Source organism: Thermobia domestica, chromosome 13 (genome assembly GCF_964235325.1).
Source record: "Thermobia domestica chromosome 13, izTheDome1.hap1.1, whole genome shotgun sequence".
Lineage (NCBI taxonomy): Eukaryota > Metazoa > Arthropoda > Insecta > Zygentoma > Lepismatidae > Thermobia > Thermobia domestica.
This window is the reverse complement of record NC_137466.1, coordinates 14,140,319-14,160,668: the sequence shown is the minus strand read 5'-3', so window position 1 is coordinate 14,160,668 and position 20,350 is coordinate 14,140,319. Positions and strand designations below refer to the sequence as shown.

At 35.1% G+C, this 20,350-nt stretch overlaps 1 protein-coding gene across 2 annotated transcripts in view; it reads left to right on the top strand.

Annotated features, from left to right (window-relative positions):
• The window catches only part of LOC145669128 (trypsin alpha-like), a 100,391-nt gene that overhangs the window by 28,275 nt on the left and 51,766 nt on the right, over positions 1-20,350 (top strand). The window lies entirely within an intron of this gene.

Here is a 20,350-nt window from a genome sequence, read left to right as displayed (position 1 = left end):
TATTTTCGTAGAGTATTAGATAGTTATCGCACGATCATCTAGGTATTCATCTGCTCACCTCCATTTCTTTAGGTAGAAATCAAAGGTAAATGTCTTTCCGCAATTTTGCAGAAAATACAATATCCTATTTACTCATATCATACAAATTATATCAGTCTGTAGGTAACGTTAATTCCTAGTAGTACGCAATAAAGCTAACAGGCATCACCACATGCACTTGTGCTACCTGCTTGCTTGAATCTGATTTGTTTATTGTAAAAGGTATTAATATGTAACAGTCTCGCCAACTATCCACTAAAGGTGGATATTTTTTTTACAATAAACGTATTGCTTTGGTCAACGAGTAGTTTCAATCAGATTTAAGTCTGTTAAAATCAAAGCTTGTATACACAATGGAAAATACGTATTACTACCTGCTTGATGATGGTGCTAGTCTGAAGGGAACTTACAGAGTTAAAACTTCTGTAACGATTTAATTCCACCTTCAAAACAACATTGTTTCAATTTAGCTATTTGAACGTGGATAATGACGATACTGAACATGAATGTGCATTCAGGGACTTCGTTTTTTGTTAAGGCAAGTAAAGATTTAGATCTTTCAGTATGCTACAATCTTGACTTATAATGTAGAGAGGTCCGAAGGCTTGGAAGCAACAGCAAGTAATACTTTACCAACTAAGCTATTTGTAGAGTTACTTTTTATACTTGCTATTTTGTCGTTTGATCCTATGACGTCATAATCAACTTCAATACGCATTCTTTCACAAACAGAACATATTATGAAATTTATCATGAGTTCAAATTCTATTATTAAAGCGGGCGAGCTTTATCCAATACTATTTTAACATCTAACCCTTGTAATTAAGACAATAAAACAAGTAATAATAGAGTATAGCGAATAATGATAATATCAACTAAGCTAACAAAATATGAGAAAAATTGTATATAAAAATAAATACGTGGGTAGTTCCAAAAGTACCCGAACTGACGTATAGCTGGCGGTTGTTTGAATAGCATTGTTTTGGTAGAAAGTAGGATCCTTATAAAGCTTAAATTTGAAGTTTGAAGACGTTATGTTGTTTAGCATTTTTTTGTCAGCCATCAATAGTGAACACTCTCAGTGAATTTGTAAACATAGGAAAAAGTGGGTCATAGTTATGTGATACTTTGATATCAAAGCTCTCAATCTAAATAATATTAAAGCTGACCTAGATATTACTTTGGGAGAGTTAGCTCCTTCGTTTACAACAATAAAATATTAGGTGGCAGAGTTTTAACTAGGACATACGATGTGCAAAGGGGAACATCCCAGTCATTGATCTAATGAGTTAACGTCGCCAAATATAATGAAGAAAATCCACAAAATGGTATTGCATAACCGTCTACTGAAAGTGTGCTAGCTAGCAGACATGGTAGACATATCAAAAGGTGCTGTACATTGCATATTGACTGAAAATTAAGACACGATGAAGTTGTGCGCGAGATGGATGTAGCGTTTGGTCACAATGGAACAAAATCATCGTCGTGAGGATGTTTCAATCGAGTATTAGGCGATGTGCACAGCAATAAAGACGAGTTTTGGTGTCAATTCATACCAATGGATGAAACATCGGGTCTTCCCTTTACACCTGAGGCAAAAGAACAATAAATTATCCAGATATAATGGCTGAGAAGCGGTAATGCGAGATCATATAATCTTGCCCTTAGGGCAGAGAAATGACCAATGATGCTGTGAAATTCAATTTCGTCATACGTCAGGTAATTTGGATTTGGTAATTTAATCTGATATGGAAGGCGAATGACATAGCATTCCAGAACTGGATGTCTTTCGCATAGCACAGCTGAGTCATGACACCAGGCGATATGACTGAAAGTTAATACAGGAATGCTTAATAAGTTTTGGGTAGCAATTTAGCATCTAACACCCATGTTGTGCCAGGAAAACGCGTAGGAGATTTAACCTGCGACTTGCTTGCATTGCTAGGTTCTTGAAATGAGTTTCAGGGGAGTTTCGAGTCAAAGTATCTCTCCCAGACTTGTTGCAGGAACGGCTTCTACTAATATGTGAAAATATTCAGAATTTCAGTGTACTTTACAGCATCGTTTCGAGGGGAGGAAAACAAGAGCTTATGTTCTACCAGTATTAACAGTTAATTTTCATTTATTGCAGCAAGTAAGAAAGTTGTTAAGGGTTATTTGTAAGTTTCTGCTGACTTGAAGGATTGTAGTCCGAAGCGACAATAAACAGTGTCATTTGCTTGTTGAAAGAAATACATATAGGCGGTGGGCTCAGCATGTCGGAAGTGTTAAATATATACAGTAATGGGCTTAGAGACGAACACGGAGGTACACGTGTATGAGGAAAGATGAGCCTGGGTAGCATATATTGAAACATATACGATGCGTTTACTTAGAGAGGAATACATGAGGTGAAGGTACAAAGTAGACAAGTGGAGCAACTGTAGTTTACGTAGTAGACAATAATGGCACATTTTATTGAAAGATTTTGTTAAGATCATAAAAACGACAGGATGGAACTCTTGTACTGTTTTGTGATGAATTTATTAGGCGGAGCAGTTGCTTACTGATAGAGAATTTGGGCCGAAAGTCTGATTAGTGTATTGATAATGAATCATAGGCTATACCCTAAGATGTCCATGCAATTGATTTACTAGGCCCTTTTCGAATAACTTCCTAAAGACGGAAGTTAACTGAATCGGCCGATATGAACTGACGTCATGACTGGCCTTATTTGGTTTGAAGAACATGCAGACTTTGGAAACTTTCCACTGTCATGGGTAGCACCCTGTTGTGAGGATGAAATTTTAAATAAAAATAAGTAAGTGATAAATTAGGCCAGTGATTCTGTAAGGGTTGCCGGCCATACCTGGTGCTGTGTTTCGTTTTCTTCTGGGAGCTAAATGAAACTCAATTGGAGTTGTGGGGTTTGTAAGAGGATAATTGCGATCCGTGTGATGTGATACAGATAATTATAAAGAATAGATGAAATGGTACACCATTAAGTTGAAGCGGATATGTAGTTATTGTTTTACCCGTTAGTTGGTGAAATTTCTTCCAATTTCAGGTTTGATGTACTTTGTGTCTCCGCTTTTGGTAAGTGATAATTCAGTACTTTCGTTTGTATGCAGTAAGGTAGTTCTTAATTGCTCTGTGCCATTGCCTGTGGTAAAGTAGCTCTTCCCCATTGCCAGTTTAGTAATATTCTGATATGTGTATAAGATATATAGGTAGCAATTTTGGTTTGTATGGATATATGTTGTCTTCAGGAATGCTTGCATGAGTGGTTACTGTTAAGGTGCGATTAAGATGAGTACGAATATCATATAATTGATATTTAGTATTCGGTACAGCAATATGTGTAATATGCCTGTTAATATTCTGCCTATATGTGTTTCAGTTTACTTGATTATTTCGTTTAATAGTATGGAACTCAGTTGTAGGCCATGGATAACAACCCGTATTCAACGACGTCTAAATTTGAGCATGATCACTGCCTATAGCATCAAGGATTTGTATAGTATAGTCAATGACTATGTTAAGTGATGACATCACATCAGGTGCTGTTTGACTAATGGGTTTGAAATGACTAGGTAATCAGTGTGCGTGTAGATTTAGATGATGAGTTACAGTCAGAAAGGGGGTTGTTCCTCTCGGTTACTGCGACTATGGATGTTCATACCGGCCAAGATTATGACGCATCAGAAGTTCTGTGCTATGCAATTGAAAAAACATCATATGGGATCGGATGCCGCGGTCGTATATAAATTATAGCATCACTGAGAACAATATAGGCTAATATATTGACAAGAGATGTTCCGCATAATTGTTGAATATCTGTGGATGATATTGACGAAATTAAGTAATTTAGAGAAAAACTCAACTGTAATCGCAACCTGTGCTCTTGCGCCAATTTTTGAGTAGTCATGATAATATATTTGATTACCTGGTAGGCGTATTGTTTTAGTGCGGTTTCATTTAATGGAAAGAGACCAATGTGTTCCTTTAATAGTAGCTGTGCTAGTAGAAGTCTGTGTTGTAGGAATGAAAATATTATGTAAAAGCATAATCATAACACCCAAACTGGCAAACACAACTGCTATGGTTTTATATGGTTGTTTCAGGTGGTGTGATTTTAAAATGTCGTGAGTAGGTAGGATGGAGATGGAATTGAAAAAGTGATTTGTTTGTGTCACTAATATTGCGAAGGATATTATTACATTGAAAAGGAAGTATGTTTTGAAGCACTATAGTCAAACAGCGGAGGTCTTCAATACTGATAGGATGTAAGATTGATTGTGCTGGGGCGCCATTTGTTAGAACTCCGGAGAGGTGCTATAAAAGTTCGCCGAGTAGATTCAGCTTGGAGCTTTACATTGCAGTGGTAGCTGTAAGTGGTGTGTGCGTCTTCGCACGCACATGTACGAGATTGTTATTGTAGGTTTTTACATAACCTTGTGTCTTGTTGGTCACAACAGCGGCCACATTTAGGTTGATTAGGGTAAGGGCTTATAAAATGAGAGTTTTAAACTTGACTTGACATCTCTCACATTTGAGAGGTACCGGTCTGGGAGTTTTAGATGGTTCCACCTTATTAATATTCTTGTAAATGTGTACAGCATAAGCTAATAAATGATCAATAGCTTCCTAATATTGTGATAATGCAGAAACCATATAGATAGGGAAGAATTGTTTTTGATACAAATGCATTTATCAACATTGATACCCTTTTGAAGAAGTTCTTGACGAACTTCGTTATCTGTAAATTCTAGTAGGATGCCACGAGTGACCATGGAAAACATTGATATCTTCTTGAAATTTGGATGCTGCTTAATCGTAGAGTTGGTTTTCATCTTGTTTGGAATTTGTTCAATTTGGAGTTTTGAATTTTTTCAAAAGATCTCGTAAGACGCCTTATTTCTCAAGTAGGTGCTAACTAGGATCTTTTGATTTGATGATATAGGAGTTTTGATTATGTATGATATCGATAATGGAACATATTTAATGATTTGAAGGAAGATCATCTTTGGATGCATGTGCTTTGCGTCAAAATCGGTATCCAAGAAGTTGTAAATCAGGTGTGGAGCCTTGCTACCAGGTGCTGTGGATGCTCGAGAACTTGATGAATAGTGTCCATTTGGTTATCATCAACAGGAGTTGGCTGATCATTAAATTGTATTTCACCCCAAAGTACTAAACCAGTTGACCTCCCAATAAAAAGTGTCTAGTGTGACCGGGTTTGCTAGTCCCAGCAATGATTGAAGCCATTGAAAATTGGGAGTGTCAAATTGCTGAGGAAGATTTATGTGCATTTGGTCGCAAGGACTGACAAGCAAAGACGACCCGATTGGATGGCCGTCTGAGTGCTTATAAAGTAAATCAGGAGATCTACTTAACAATAACATCGATGTTCTAGATCAGTCCGGTTGCTACTGCAAAGCCTCCTTCTTGTCTTGAACAGGAAAGGAGATACCCGAACGAATCGGGGGAAAAGATGTTCCTTTATACAATTACTACAGCTCTATGTAGCAGTATTTGGAATATCTGTTCACAAGTTTGAATGGTTACGAGTGAAATATAATTGGTAAAACTATATTTTCACTATCTTATTTAACACTTTAACTACAAATATCAATTCCTTTTGTATTTCATCATCCCATATTTGGAACATCCTTACCCAATATTATTGTACTATTTTTCAGCTGCTCTCAGCTGTTGACTAATTTTGTCTTTTATGATGTTACTTACATATAATCAATTACTGTACACCGAACACCAATAATTATTAAAGTAAACTGCAATGCACCAATACGCAATGCTTGACAAAAGTTTATCTTCATTTTCGTCTCCAAAGATAGACATAGTCTTATTTATTCGATATTCAGTTACTTTATCCTAATCGCTGGTCGCTGAATTTAATTTGCTTTTACAAATGCCGAATTACTGGTAATCTTCAGTTGCTTTAGGTAAAGCATTCCATCTCTTGGCCCTGATCTGTCACAAACTATTTTACTAATGCAGAGTGTTCAAAAAGTCTCTATACACCTGAATCGTGGCAAGTCAAAGTCGCATTCAAAGTCACATTAAATAAAATTTTATGCGAAGGTTTGCAATACTACTATATTATCGCCTTGCGTGAAGTTCCTTTTTTAGATTCCAGTCGGCAAAGTGACGTTGAAGTGATTGTTGCATCTAGTTAGCGGTCTCTGAAGCAATGGTGTTACTTTGGAACAACGAATATTCCTGGTTGAACATCTGTTCCGTGAACAAGGTGAGTACAAACAGACAGTCAAAGATAAGTTTGCAGCTAGGTTTCCGAATACACCTGTTCCGAATCGTCACACTGTAAGGGCACTGATTTAGATAAATTTAGAGACATTGGAATGGTAATGGACTATGATCGAAGTGGTAGACCGTCAGTGCTCGATGAATTAAAAATGCTTCTTCATATCGGATTTATATAGGGGCTACACATATCGGATGCAATGCAACGTAGCCCCCATAAACCACTTCAAAAACTTGCCCAGGAAGAAGCAATGAGTGTTGGTACGGCACAAAAGGCGTTTCGTAAGAAACTGCGTCTTATCCCGTATAAGGTGAGAGCGGTGCAGCAGATACTTCGTCCCGACAGTGTAAAACGAATGTAGTATTGTGAATGGTTTACACGGTTTGTTATGGACAAGTCTGACGATGTTTTGGATATTTTTTTTTTTTTTTTTTTTTTTTTTACTGATGAGGCCTGGTTCCATTTATCAGGTTACGTCAATGCCCAGAACTCACGTTTGTGGTGTGCAGAAAACCCACGTGTTGTCCACATGAATAACTTGTGAGAGTATTTGAGAACAAGAAGAAACGTGTGCAAGCATGTTTGGAGGCTCATGGAAGACATTTCCAACATTTGCTGGGAAAATGTGTGTGTATATGCTACGCCCTGTACATAGTGCTTTTATGCCATAAAATATAATAAATTTTAAGTAAAATAATTTTCTCGCTGCTTTGAATATGTGACAATTCAGGTGTATAAAGACTTTTTGAACGCTCTGTATGTTATAATAGTAAAGTAATTAAGTAGAGAAATTTTAATATTATTCTTTTCTTCGTAATATTTTTAAAAGTGTTCAAGAATTGACGCAGAATTGATGATCACCTTATAAGCAATGGGTAAGCGAATTATTTGCAGCTAAGGATTTGCTTAATATGGGTTCAATTAAGTATAAAATAATTTTATTTCGTTTACTTTTAATTTAGCTCCGTTTTCTAGTTTAAAAGAATTTTAGATATTCATGAGCTAAAGATATTTTATGTAAATCTAATTTCTTGTTCTATACTTATTTTGAAATTCTGTTGATCATAATCATTGGTCATTATTGACATAATGAAGCTGTAGGAAATCATGAAAATTTCAGTGTTCAATATGTCTAAAAAATGAATATTTACTTTCTACATTAGTTGTGGTGTTTTATTAAAATCGTATGATTGTGCAGTATATTTATTGTTTATCCTAATCAAGTCTTCCCTATGAGCCTATTAATCACACCTTATTCATGATTGAAAACCTTAAGAGATTTAGTATATTTATTTCTCGTAATATGACAATTGCTGTATTCTTAAGCAAAATTAAAGTAGTTTCTAGCTTTAAACTCATCTATATTCTAAGAAAAAGATATCTAACGTTGGTTATATTAGCAATAAATAATTACATTACGTTTTGTACTGGTGCCCAGGTTCTTATTGATTTTTCTTCGTGGTAAGATACATGACGCCTCGAACACAAACAAAAGGGAAGATCATTGTTATATGTTGGAAAGAGCACACATCTATTATATCACAAACGGAAATGTATGTTTTTCGAGGGATAGTATCTTACGTCTCTTACCATGAGAATGAAATCGGAGCGCATCCCTTTCTACCACCTCGCGATTCAATTGAACTTTTTAAAGGTCAAACCCCTAAAACTCAATAAATGTATTATAGTTCCCTTTGCAGTTCACACAAGGCACTATAGAAATATTATAAAACTTAACAAAAAGAAAAAAATAAAAGTAGGTTCTTTCACAAATTGAAGAGAATCAAGTACAATTTTACAAACATAAAAGCCATTTTGAATTTTTCTATTAATGAAAATTATGAATATGTTTACAACTGAAAATTAAATTGAGTTATCTTCAATTATAGTCCATAAACAGCTATGGTCAACGAGATTAAAGTTATTTTGTGCGTAGTTAGCATGTTAGCTTCTGTCATTTTTATTTCTGGAACTAAATGTAATTAAAATAACTTTTCTTTACAAATAAAATACCCATCTTTAGTTCTGAACAAAAGAGGGACCATAGTTCAAAATGTTACTATGCCATTACATTTCGTTACGTAAATAAATAAATAAAAAAAACAATACATTTACATTTGAAAATGTCGAAGACAAGTGACCAACATTATGAACAATTCCGTAAAAAATCAAGCAATTTTTTTATACTAAAACAAATTACAATGAAGTTCAAGATGCTGGAAGTTAGCAAAAATATTTGTCCTTATATGCTGAAATACAAGTTTCTTGAATAGATAAAAGTGAAATCTTTAAGTTTTAAGTCCCACGGTTTCGCCGGCTTGACTAAAGGAGACAGTTATGATGAGAAACGAATGAAATGGAGGAATTAATGAAATGGGAGAACCCACTTGCATGGTGTTTATCCACCACACAGCTTAATTGGTGCGAGCTAGGATCGAACCAAGGACCACATGCACCAGAGGTGAACGTTCTACCACTGAGCCACTACGGTCTCTTGATTAGGTAAGAAAGTTCACTTTGAAATATATATGTTGAATTCGATTCTCGACAGAATCTGAAATATGTTAAGAACTTTAAACCTCGAGGAACTCAACAGAAGCTTGACGTTCCATACAAAGTGACTAAACTAGCGATAACTGCGGAGAGTAGCTCACTTAACCTGTCCCTGTTTCCTGCTCGTATAAATCAATCTAATTGCATTATAAGTAATGCTGGATTTTAGGTCAAAATATATTTTTAATTTTTTTCATTAGCAAGTGAAGCAACTGATCAAATTTAATGATGCCAAACATAACCTACTTTGCTTGTTAAAACGGAAGCCTCTGCATCAATTTTTTTTAAAAAAGATTTTTGAATATTTCTGAAGGATGACAGAATGTTTGTTGTGATACATACATATTACACAACAAGCGATACGAATAAAATTTGATTATGAAGCAAATAGTCTGCAGAGCCCTTTCTAGAAAATCCGCTATTAGTTTAGCGCCGCGTTCAGCAACGAGGCTTATGAAATAAGGACCTACAGCTTAGCGTGGGATCCGAACCATGGAGCTTACGCTGAGAATTGAACTTCGTTTATAGAATAAAAAGTATTTGACCATAGTTAGTTCTTACCCGTTGGGGTTGCAAAGAACATTGGATTATACTTCGTATTAAGAAGTAGTGTATAAAACTGGTTACGAATTTCGTGACATGGAAGCAGTCAGACCGGTAACCTGGTATGACCGAACAGACCTGGGTAGAACGAAAGATACACATGGAAAATTTGTATGAGTCTATTAATGTAGTTGTGACTCTTAGTGCTTGTCTAGTGATTAGCGCATGAGCCTTTGGTGCATATAATCACGGATGGGATTGCTGCTAGGAGATCACTAAAACCTTACTTTAAGTAGCATGCATGTTCATTAATAATCCGTCTCCTTTAACCTAAAGGGCTTAACTGTGGGAAATTAAACTAATTTTTCATTAATATTCATTTCATTTTTAAATGTAACTGAAGCAAACACGATTCTGCTTGTTCTTCTCACTAAATCTGTAATTGTCTTTCTCTTTTAATGTGTGTATCAAAACATTACACTGGAAGATAACTGCAAGGTATAAATGCATGAGAAGCACAGAAAAGATAAATTATATGATTTTCTTTTAAGAGATCGCCAACATTTAATCAATCGAGGTCGTAAAATTTGTCATGTAGAATATAAGTGCTGAGTCCAAACAGTGTTTTGTTATATCTTTTTGTGTAGTGCGTGTTCAAAAGCGTTGTATTACTTTTAGTATAAGAAAACGAATAAACGTAAAATTAGATTTGAAGTGGTGAAGACGTTGTAGATCAAGACATGAAATAAAATAAAATGAATTCTTTCAAATTTACGTCCCACAGTCTTGCCGCTTAGACTAAAGGAGACGGTGATGATGAGAGATGAATGAATATGGTGGAACGAAGAAAGTGGGAGGAAACGCGAAAACCCCAAGAAAACCCAGGCACGCGGTGTTTGTCCACAAAGTTCACTTGGCGGGAGCAGGGTTTGAACCCAGGACCGCAAGCACCAGAGGTGAACGTTCTACCAATGAGCCACCGCGGCCACTACACATGTCCCACGGGAAAACAAACATGTGAATATTCGATCTAGAATAATGGAAACATCGTTAATCCTATAAAATGCTGCAGATTTGATATTTCGGTTACTTCCAGACCATCAGGTTTGTCTGTTTTCTTTTCTTTTTTGGGTTACCGGATCTATCAGAATGAGGGCGGGAGTGAAAGCAATGCCCGACTAGGGTGACGTGGATAATATCCGTGCATGTGCCAAAATCTGTTTCTTATTGAGTTTTAATGCTAAACTTCACTTCAAGCTCCATAACGTTCCCCGTGTGCAGCCACCTCAAATTTTGTATTTCGACATACTTGACCATTCTCTAAATGGTCTCGAAGTTTGGGAGCGTGCGCTAGCTGAGTATTTGTTAATTATCTCGGGTTCGGCTTTTAGCATGTTATTTCATTACATTGTACCAAATTTCACAATAATAAATCCCCACGTTAAGCGAATTTTCATATCCAGGCTCCTAACTATGAAAACATTTACGATCACTCCAACCCCAATCATTTCACAGATTCAACCTGTTGCATATAAGTTATTAGGACGTAAAATTGAATGTAGTTTATACGAAAAAGACTTTTATGCATTGCAAAACCTATAACGCCCAAATATTCACCACAAACTTATAGTTGTATCGACATAAACAAAAAGTGTGGAGCAGGAAACTAATTTACACAAAACTCTAAAGAGGCTAAATGAAGAGGTACGAACTGGTCGAGCGGTTTGGGTCAATAGTCTATCAATCATAAGTTTATGTGTTCAAACCCAGTAGGAAGTATCGGTTTCGTTTTTTCCCCTTAAAAGTGCATTCCTATTTTCATCAGAGGACTGAAAACATTTCTTTGAATAAATCTTTGGCAACTACTTTTCTCTCAAATTCGATTATATGAATTGCAAATCTAAAATCCAAAACTGAAAACAAAATATTAAGTATGTTCAATATTTCATTATTATCCTTTGATTTGTAATGAAAAATTAATTATAAGCATTGATGATTTCAGAAGATTCTTCCCGGGTAATGGTCAATATATGAATGAGAGGAAATTGATAGAACATTATTAGTCCACTTTGAGCATGATCGAAGATATGGCCACGAATTTATGATGACAGGGTCTCAAATTCTCCCACAGGTCATGCCCTGAAGTCATCACTGTTTTAAAGGTTTCCTTAACAAATACCTAGGTAGAATATTACATTTATTTCTCGTTTTACGTTTTGAAATGACAAAATCATAATTTTAAAGATAATTATAATACGATAAGCGTAAAGGTTTATAGAACTAATGAAATAAATAGTATTGCGTAAGTTATCGGTTTCTAATCGGATTAAAACTAGAATATTAGTTTGCATCGCACTTTAAAGTAAATCCTGTCTGTATATAATTCTTACTGGAAAGCATGTTTAACTCCAATTACTTAATCAATATTTTTAATAATATATTTTTATTGTAATATTTATGCTATTCGATGTCATATACTCTTCATTTCCCAAAGCGAAACCTCGCAAATGTATAGTGGGCTAGTGAATATTATCAAAAAAAAATATCATTTAGTTTACTTAAATACTGCATTGCCTGATTTGAAATTCGTATTTTTAACTAATAATAATAATAATAATAATAATAATAATAATAATAATAATAATAATAATAATAATAATAATAATAATAATAATAATAATAATAATAATAATAATAAAATCATAGCCATATCTTATAAGTATTTGAGGCTCACTCAAAAAATGAATTCAACGTGGTCTCTATTCGAAGTTCTATTTATTCGAATCCGATAGAAATACAAAGAGAAACTTCAAGAATAGGTAAAAGAAAAATGTTACTTTGGTGGGAATGGAACTAACCTCTAAGAGTTCCTTTCAAGTTACAAATGCCTTAGACACTTTGTTTCTTGTCTTTAAATTAACTGATTCACTGAACGTATCTGAGTAAGTTGTCTTTATTTTCTACTCGGTTAGACACGTTTTACAATCATTTCCTTTAAGCTTGAACGACAGGAACACAAATGCAAAAACATTTAGGTAAATTTAAATTTCCCCCGCCGGTAATTGAACCGGGAACCCCGTACACCAATGGCACACGTACTAACCACTATACCAGCGATAAGAACAAATGAAATATGTTTTGAAGTGTCTGAAATTTATGCCTATTTCGCCCTAATGTAATATGTCTAGTGATGTTTTTATGTTTGCCGTATTCGTTACTTTGAGGAATGATATATGTTATTTATATAGGTTCTATTACGTATTCGTCCATAAATACTATATAAATTATCAGAATTATTCATGATCTTTCATGGAAATTCGCTGGTGCATGCACAGTAGACGGACAGTGTACTTGAAAGGTGAGTTCAACAGAGATTATGCGGGAGATCCGGGTTCGATTCCCGGCGGTAGCTCATGTGGTTCGGATACCACGTTAATCAGTAGGTCCACGTCTCATATAGCCACGCTGCTGAACGGAACGTAAAACTCAAAAATCAATCAATCAATCAACAGAGATTATGTATTTCGCCGACATTATTTAATAGCTATATAGAAGAGATAGCGAAAACAAGTGTACCTAATGAAGATGGAATTTCGGTAGGAGATGAAATGATGATATGTATACGGTTTGGAGTTGATATAGTTGTTGCAGAATCTAAAAAGAAAATTAATAAGATGTAGAAAACTTAAGAAAGGCTTCTGAAGGATATATAGGATGAAAATAAATGTTAGAAGGACAAAATCCATCGTGATTGAAACGAAGCGATCGGTGTCAAATATAGAAATAGGAGCGGGAGGAAAGAGCAAATGACTAGTTTCCGATTCTGAGTAGTATTATTAGTGATGATATGACATGCGAACGTGAAATAAAAGCAAGGATAGAAATGGCCAATGAAGCCTTTAGGATGGAAAATACTATTTTGTGGGACCTTGAATAGAGTTGAAAAAAGACTCATGAAATGCTTCGTGTACTGTATTTTACTGTATTTTATAAGGCAGATTCATGGACATTATGCAAAAATGATGATAAGCAACTGAAGGCTTTCGAAATATGTGCGTGGAGAAGAATGGAGAGAAATAGCTGGGTCGAGAGGAAAACGAATGAGAGGATGTTAGAAATGGAAGGAGAAAAATATTATTAAGAAGAGGAAGAAAAACTGGTTGGGATATTGGTTAAGAAGGAACTGTATCATGAGGGATGTGCTAGAGGGTATGGTGGCAGGAAGGAGAGGGAGGGGATTAATTAGACTATATAGAAATAGAATTAGGCTATTGGCGATATCAAAACAGAAAAATCGTATGTGACGATGGAAAGGTTAATAGATGGTCGTGGAGCATGGCAGTTTCTCAGTCGGGGTAAATGACCCGCTGGTAATGGCGGAATACTTCCGATATAATTATGTCGATGATGCACAGTAGAAACAGAAAAAATCCACTTTACTGTCATTGCTAATACGAATTACAATGCAAATTTCTATAGGCTGGCTGTCAAACGGAAGCAGTGGTTCCCAACCTGATGACGCGCAGCTTCCTCCTGGTTAAGCATGAAGAGGGAGTAAGGGGCGAAAGCTACTGGCAGAAATGAATTGTAAAATAAGTAAATAAAGCACCACTTATAATGACCGTTTAAAAAATAATACTGTACTAGGAAGGTATGCTAAAGACTTGCTTTAAATAAATATAAATACCTGACTATTATTATTATTATTATTATTATTATTATTATTATTATTATTATTATTATTATTATTATTATTATTATTATTATTATTATTATTATTATTATTATTATTATTATTGGTCTCCCACTTCTTGGCCGAGATGTGAAATAACCACCACCTTCTTCATATCACTACTTCAATTTCTTCACTGTTTTCTTGTCACAGCCCATATCCCTAGCTATCTGAATGGCCGTTTGTCCCATAGTTACACGACCTATGATTTCCCGCTCTCACAGTAAGAGATAGTTCTCTACAGCCTTTAGAGCAAGGCGTTTTGACAGCCTATAGAAATTCGAATTGTGATTCGTATTAACAATGACAGTAAAGTGGATTTTTCTGTTTCTACTGTGCATCATCGGCATCATTATATCAAGTATTGCGACATTACCAGCGGGTCACTTACCGCGGCTGAGAAACTGCCATGCTCCACGATCTTCTACTAACCTTTCCATCTTCACATACGATTTTTCTGTTTTGATATCGCCAATAGCCTAATCCTGTTTCTATATAGTCTAATTAATCCCCTCCCTCTCTTTCCTGCCACCATACCCTCTAGGACATCCCTCATGATACAGTTCCTTCTTAACCAATATCCCAACCAGTTTTTCTTCCTCTTCTTAATAATATTTTTCTCTTTCCATTTCTAACACCATCTCATTCGTTTCCCTCTCGACCCAGCTTTTTCTCTCCATTCTTCTCCACGCACATATTTCGAAAGCCTTCAGTTGCTTATCATCATTTTTGCATAATGTCCATGAATCTGCCTTATAAATACAGTAAAATACAGTACACGAAGCATTTCATGAGTCTTTTTTCAACTCCATTCAAGGTCCCACAAAATAGTATTTTCTTCATCCTAAAGGCTTCTTTGTCCATTTCTATCCTTGCTTTTATTTCACGTTCGCATGTCATATCATCACTAATAATACTACTCAGAATCGGAAACTAGTCATTTGCTCTTTCCTCCCGCTCCTATTTCTATATTTGACACCGATCGCTTCGTTTCAATCACGATGGATTTTGTTTTTCTAACATTTATTTTTATCCCATATTCTTCAGAAGCCTTTCTTAAGTTTTCTACATGTTATTAATTTTCTTTTTAGATTCTGTAACAACAACTATATCAACCCCAAACCGTATACACCTCATCATTTCATCTCCTAGCGAAATTCCATCTTCATTAGGTAGATTCGTTTTCGCTATCTTTTCTATATATCTATTAAATAATGTCGGCGAAATACATAAACTCTGTTGAACTCACATTCCAATTACACCGTCCGTCTACTATGCATGCACCAGCGAATTTCCATGAAAAATCATGAATAATTCTGATAATTTATATAGTATTTATGGACGAATACGTAATAGAACCTATATAAATAACATATATCATTCCTCAAAGTAACGAATACGGCAGACATAAAAACATCACTAGACATATTACATCAGGGCGAAATAGGCATAAATTTCAGACACTTCAAAACATATTTCATTTGTTCTTATCGCTGGTATAGTGATTAGTACGTGTGCCATTGGTGTACGGGGTTCCCGGTTCAATTACCGGCGGGGGAAATTTAAATTTACCTAAATGTTTTTGCATTTGTGTTCCTGTCGTTCAAGCTTAAAGGAAATGATTGTAAAACGTGTCTAACCGAGTAGAAAATAAAGACAACTTACTCAGATACGTTCAGTGAATCAGTTAATTTAAAGACAAGAAACAAAGTGTCTAAGGCATTTGTAACTTGAAAGGAACTCTTAGAGGTTAGTTCCATTCCCACCAAAGTAACATTTTTCTTTTACCTATTCTTGAAGTTTCTCTTTGTATTTCTATCGGATTCGAATAAATAGAACTTCGAATAGAGACCACGTTGAATTCATTTTTTGAGTGAGCCTCAAATACTTATAAGATATGGCTATGATTTTATTATTATTATTATTATTATTATTATTATTATTATTATTATTATTATTATTATTATTATTATTAGTTAAAAATACGAATTTCAAATCAGGCAATGCAGTATTTACGTAAACTAAATGATAATTTTTTTTGATAATATTCACTAGCCCACTATACATTTGCGAGGTTTCGCTTTGGGAAATGAAGTGTATATGACATCGAATAGCATAAATATTACAATAAAAATATATTATTAAAAATATTGATTAAGTAATTGGAGTTAAACATGCTTTCCAGTAAGAATTATATACAGACAGGATTTACTTTAAAGTGCGATGCAAACGAATATTCTAGTTTTAATCCGATTAGAAACCGATAACTTACGCAATACTATTTACTTCATTAGTTCTATAAACCTTTACGCTTATCGTATTATAATTATCTTTAAAATTATGATTTTGTCATTTCAAAACGTAGAACGAGAAATAAATGTAATATTCTACCTAGGTATTTGTTAAGGAAACCTTTAAAACAGTGATGACTTCAGGGCATGACCTGTGGGAGAATTTAAGACCCTGTCATCATAAATTCGTGGCCATATCTTCGATCATGCTCAAAGTGGACTAATAATGTTCTATCAATTTCCTCTCATTCAGATATTGACCATTACCCGGGAAGAATCTTCTGAAATCATCAATGCTTATAATTAATTTTTCATTACAAATCAAAGGATAATAATGAAATATTGAACATACTTAATATTTTGTTTTCAGTTTTGGATTTTAGATTTGCAATTCATATAATCGAATTAGAGAGAAAAGTAGTTGCCAAAGATTTATTCAAAGAAATGTTTTCAGTCCTCTGATGAAAATAGGAACACACTTTTAAGGGGAAAGAAACGAAACCGATACTTCCTACGGGGTTTGAACACATAAACTTATGATTGATAGACTATTGACCCAAACCGCCCGACCAGTTCGTACGTCTTCATTTAGCTTCTTTAGACTTTTGTGTAAATTAGTTTCCTGCTCCAACTTTTTTTCTTTTCTTTTTCTTTTTTTTTTTCGTTTATGGTGAAACAATTATAAGTTTGTGGTGAATATTTGGGCGTTACAGGTCTTGCAATGCATAAAGATCTTTTTCGTATAAACTACATTCAATTTTACGTCCTAATAACTTATATGCAACAGGTTGAATCTGTGAAATGATTGGGGTTGGAGTGATCGTAAATGTTTTCATAGTTAGGAGCCTGGATATGCAAACCCGCTTAACTTGGGGATTTACTATTTTGAAATTTGGTACATCCTAAGCGTGGAAAGGATGATTAAAAATATGCGCGAAAAATAGTGCATCCAACGTTTCTCTTATCATAGGAAGATGAAACTCGGCGTATATTAACTCTTCATTAAACATGTGTAACCACATGCTCCACCATTTTCGAAAATTCCCCCTCTAAGAGAAAAGAAGGGAATATTCATTTTTGTAATCATAAATTATCCAAAGCGAGTAAACGTTTAACTGTTTAAAGTGAATCTTGAAGATAATTTGGAGTTGGATTCCCTTGATTCTTTATCATTTCTTTGTGGTTGAAATGCTATTCTATTAGGAATGGGTTTCAATATTCCGCAAATAATATTTCCCATAACTTATTGTTTTCGTTCGAAGAACGGGGATTTCAACTAGATGGTCTCTGTCTTTTAAAGATTTCCCCAGCCAATATTTTAAAAGGTATCGTGTACTCAATTTTTTTTTATTTTGAGAATATAAATTTAACGGCCTCTTAAGCTCATTTAGGATCCTAAAACCAAACCTTATGCATGATAGAAATCCAAAGATTTATTATGGGTCGCAACGGTTCAGCGAGAGATCAACTTTTATACCCGATTTGTGAGTTGGATCTATTTTTGGATTAGCGTGGAAATTGCTCCATACATGGTATTTAAGTTAATTGGGACCCTCCACAGATCACAAACCAATCATCTTTCCAAAACTTTGAGCTATAAGATTGATGGGTTGGTTGATTGAGAGTTTTGGATTCCTTTCAGCAGGGAGATTATATGACATATGAACCAACAGCTTAGCTTGATATCCTAAACCAAATCAGCTTCCACCAAGAATTAATCTGCCGGTTGGGGTGATTCCATAAAATGTTACATTTCTTTTCAATCTCACGTAAGTATTCCCAAATAGAATATGAAGTTTCAGTATACATACTGTCTTTCCACTCATTAAGAACACTAGGTTATTAATCATACCCTTATTATATAATGGAATTTCTTTCTCAACATTCTGAAAAATCTAGTAATGAGAATAGAATATACTAATATGTTTTCTTTTATTTTTTATACACACTATTATTTCATTGATCAAAATTTTGTTATAAAAGTGTTTTCACTTCACAGTTAAGCAGGGGCGTCGTTAAGGGGGTGTAAGGGGGGAGCCTCCTCCCAAAGTTACCAATTTCTTGGCAAGTTGGCAAATTAAAATACCTAGTTGGCAATTTGAAGAATGCCGTTCTGTTCAATTGACTTATCTGGTTTAACATTTTCTAAGCTACCCAATTGCTGTAAATTATTATCAGTTCTTTTATAGACTTGGTATAAATTTTGTATGGTTTCCTATCTTGAAATGAATTGATATATTCGTTTATAGCTTTTTTACTTGTTCCAAGTGATCACACTTTACTTTTGTTCATTTGATATTCCTAAACATTTTGAAGAATCTTTAATAAAAAATCGAGAAATTGTACCACTGACAAAAGTAGAATAGAGAAGGTGTGCAAAATTAAAGCAAAGACAGAAGAGGAATTTCGGTGGTCGGTACGTTGGACGCAAAAACATTTGATACAAGAGCTTATACAAGACAACAGGCAGATTGTGGAGAAGAGAATAATAAGAATTGATATTAATAAAACAAGAACAAGACAGTGATTGGTTAGTATAAACTTACTTATAGTATGTTAATTTGACAAACTTAAGAGTTTTCTTTCTAATAGTAAAATGTCAAAGAGGAGTAGATTTTGATACCAGAGTGAATATATTGTGTAACCGTGTCTGCTTTGTGTGTAAATTAACCTTTCGCTTCGAAACAAAAGGTGATCACTTTAATATAGAGGATAACAATAGCTTATTTCTAGGGATGGGCACGAGCGAGTTCGAGCGAGTTTTCTTTGAAACTCGACTCCACTCGAAATAGACATCTTTGAGCTCGACTCGAGAACTCAGCTCGAAAATTTTTTTCCAACTGGACTCGAATGCGGATCGGGTTTCGAGTTGAGCCAAAACGAACCAATTCGAGCTAAAGCCTCTGTGTGGTTCCAAGTACTCTCTTCAAGTATCCTACGTAGACAATATAATTATTATCAATGGTACTACTACTACAACTTACTATTATTATTATTATTATTATTATTATTATTATTATTATTATTATTATTATTATTATTATTATTATTATTATTATTATTATTATTATTATTATTATTACAACGCCGTGTATAACCATGAAAGGTAGGCTGCTTCTATCTTAATACTGAAAATTGGTTGACTGTCGATCTCGGTTATCGAGAAATCTTTAGGAGGCAAGGACATCGGTCATGAGGTTTTGGGTTTGAGTTCTGGAGGAGCAAGTATTCGGGGTCAAGCCAAAAATTGTTAAAAGTAATAGGGCGCCGGCCAAACATGTTCAAAACTGATCGGCCCGGGTTTAGGTCTCCTCAACGGCTCGAGCGGTTCGTCTCACAGCTCATTCACTATCGAGCCGAACCGAGAAATGACTCGAGCCAAAAGCTCACCCAACTAAACTGGCTCGAACCTATGACTCATCCGAGCGGAACCGAACTGAGCTGATTGCTCTCCCAACTGAGCCGGTTCGAGTCATCGACTCAGTTGAGCTGAGTCGAACCGAGTCGATGGACTAGTTTCAACAAAACTGGCTCAAGAGGATGGTTCACATGAGCCGAGTTAGTGGCTCATCCCAACCGAGCAGGCTCGAGTCATCGGCTCAATTGAGCCGAGTCAGTGGCTTGTCCCAACCAAGCCGATAGCTCATCCCAATCAAGCCAGCTCGAGCCGTTCGTTCAAGTTGGAACAGATCCGAGCCAGTTGATATCACTTCCCGGGTTGGGCTTCTGCTTGGGCTAAAACATTCGACCGTGCAGGTCTCAGCTTTGATGGTAAGTACTACATACTTATATTGGCCCTCACGACATTTGAGGCTGTTTCGTTATAAAAATGTATTGTCTTCTCGTTATCGAGACGAGATGAGACACAATAAAAGTACCCCACAAGATGCATTAAAAGTACGAGACAAGATGCACCCCTGTCGTGAG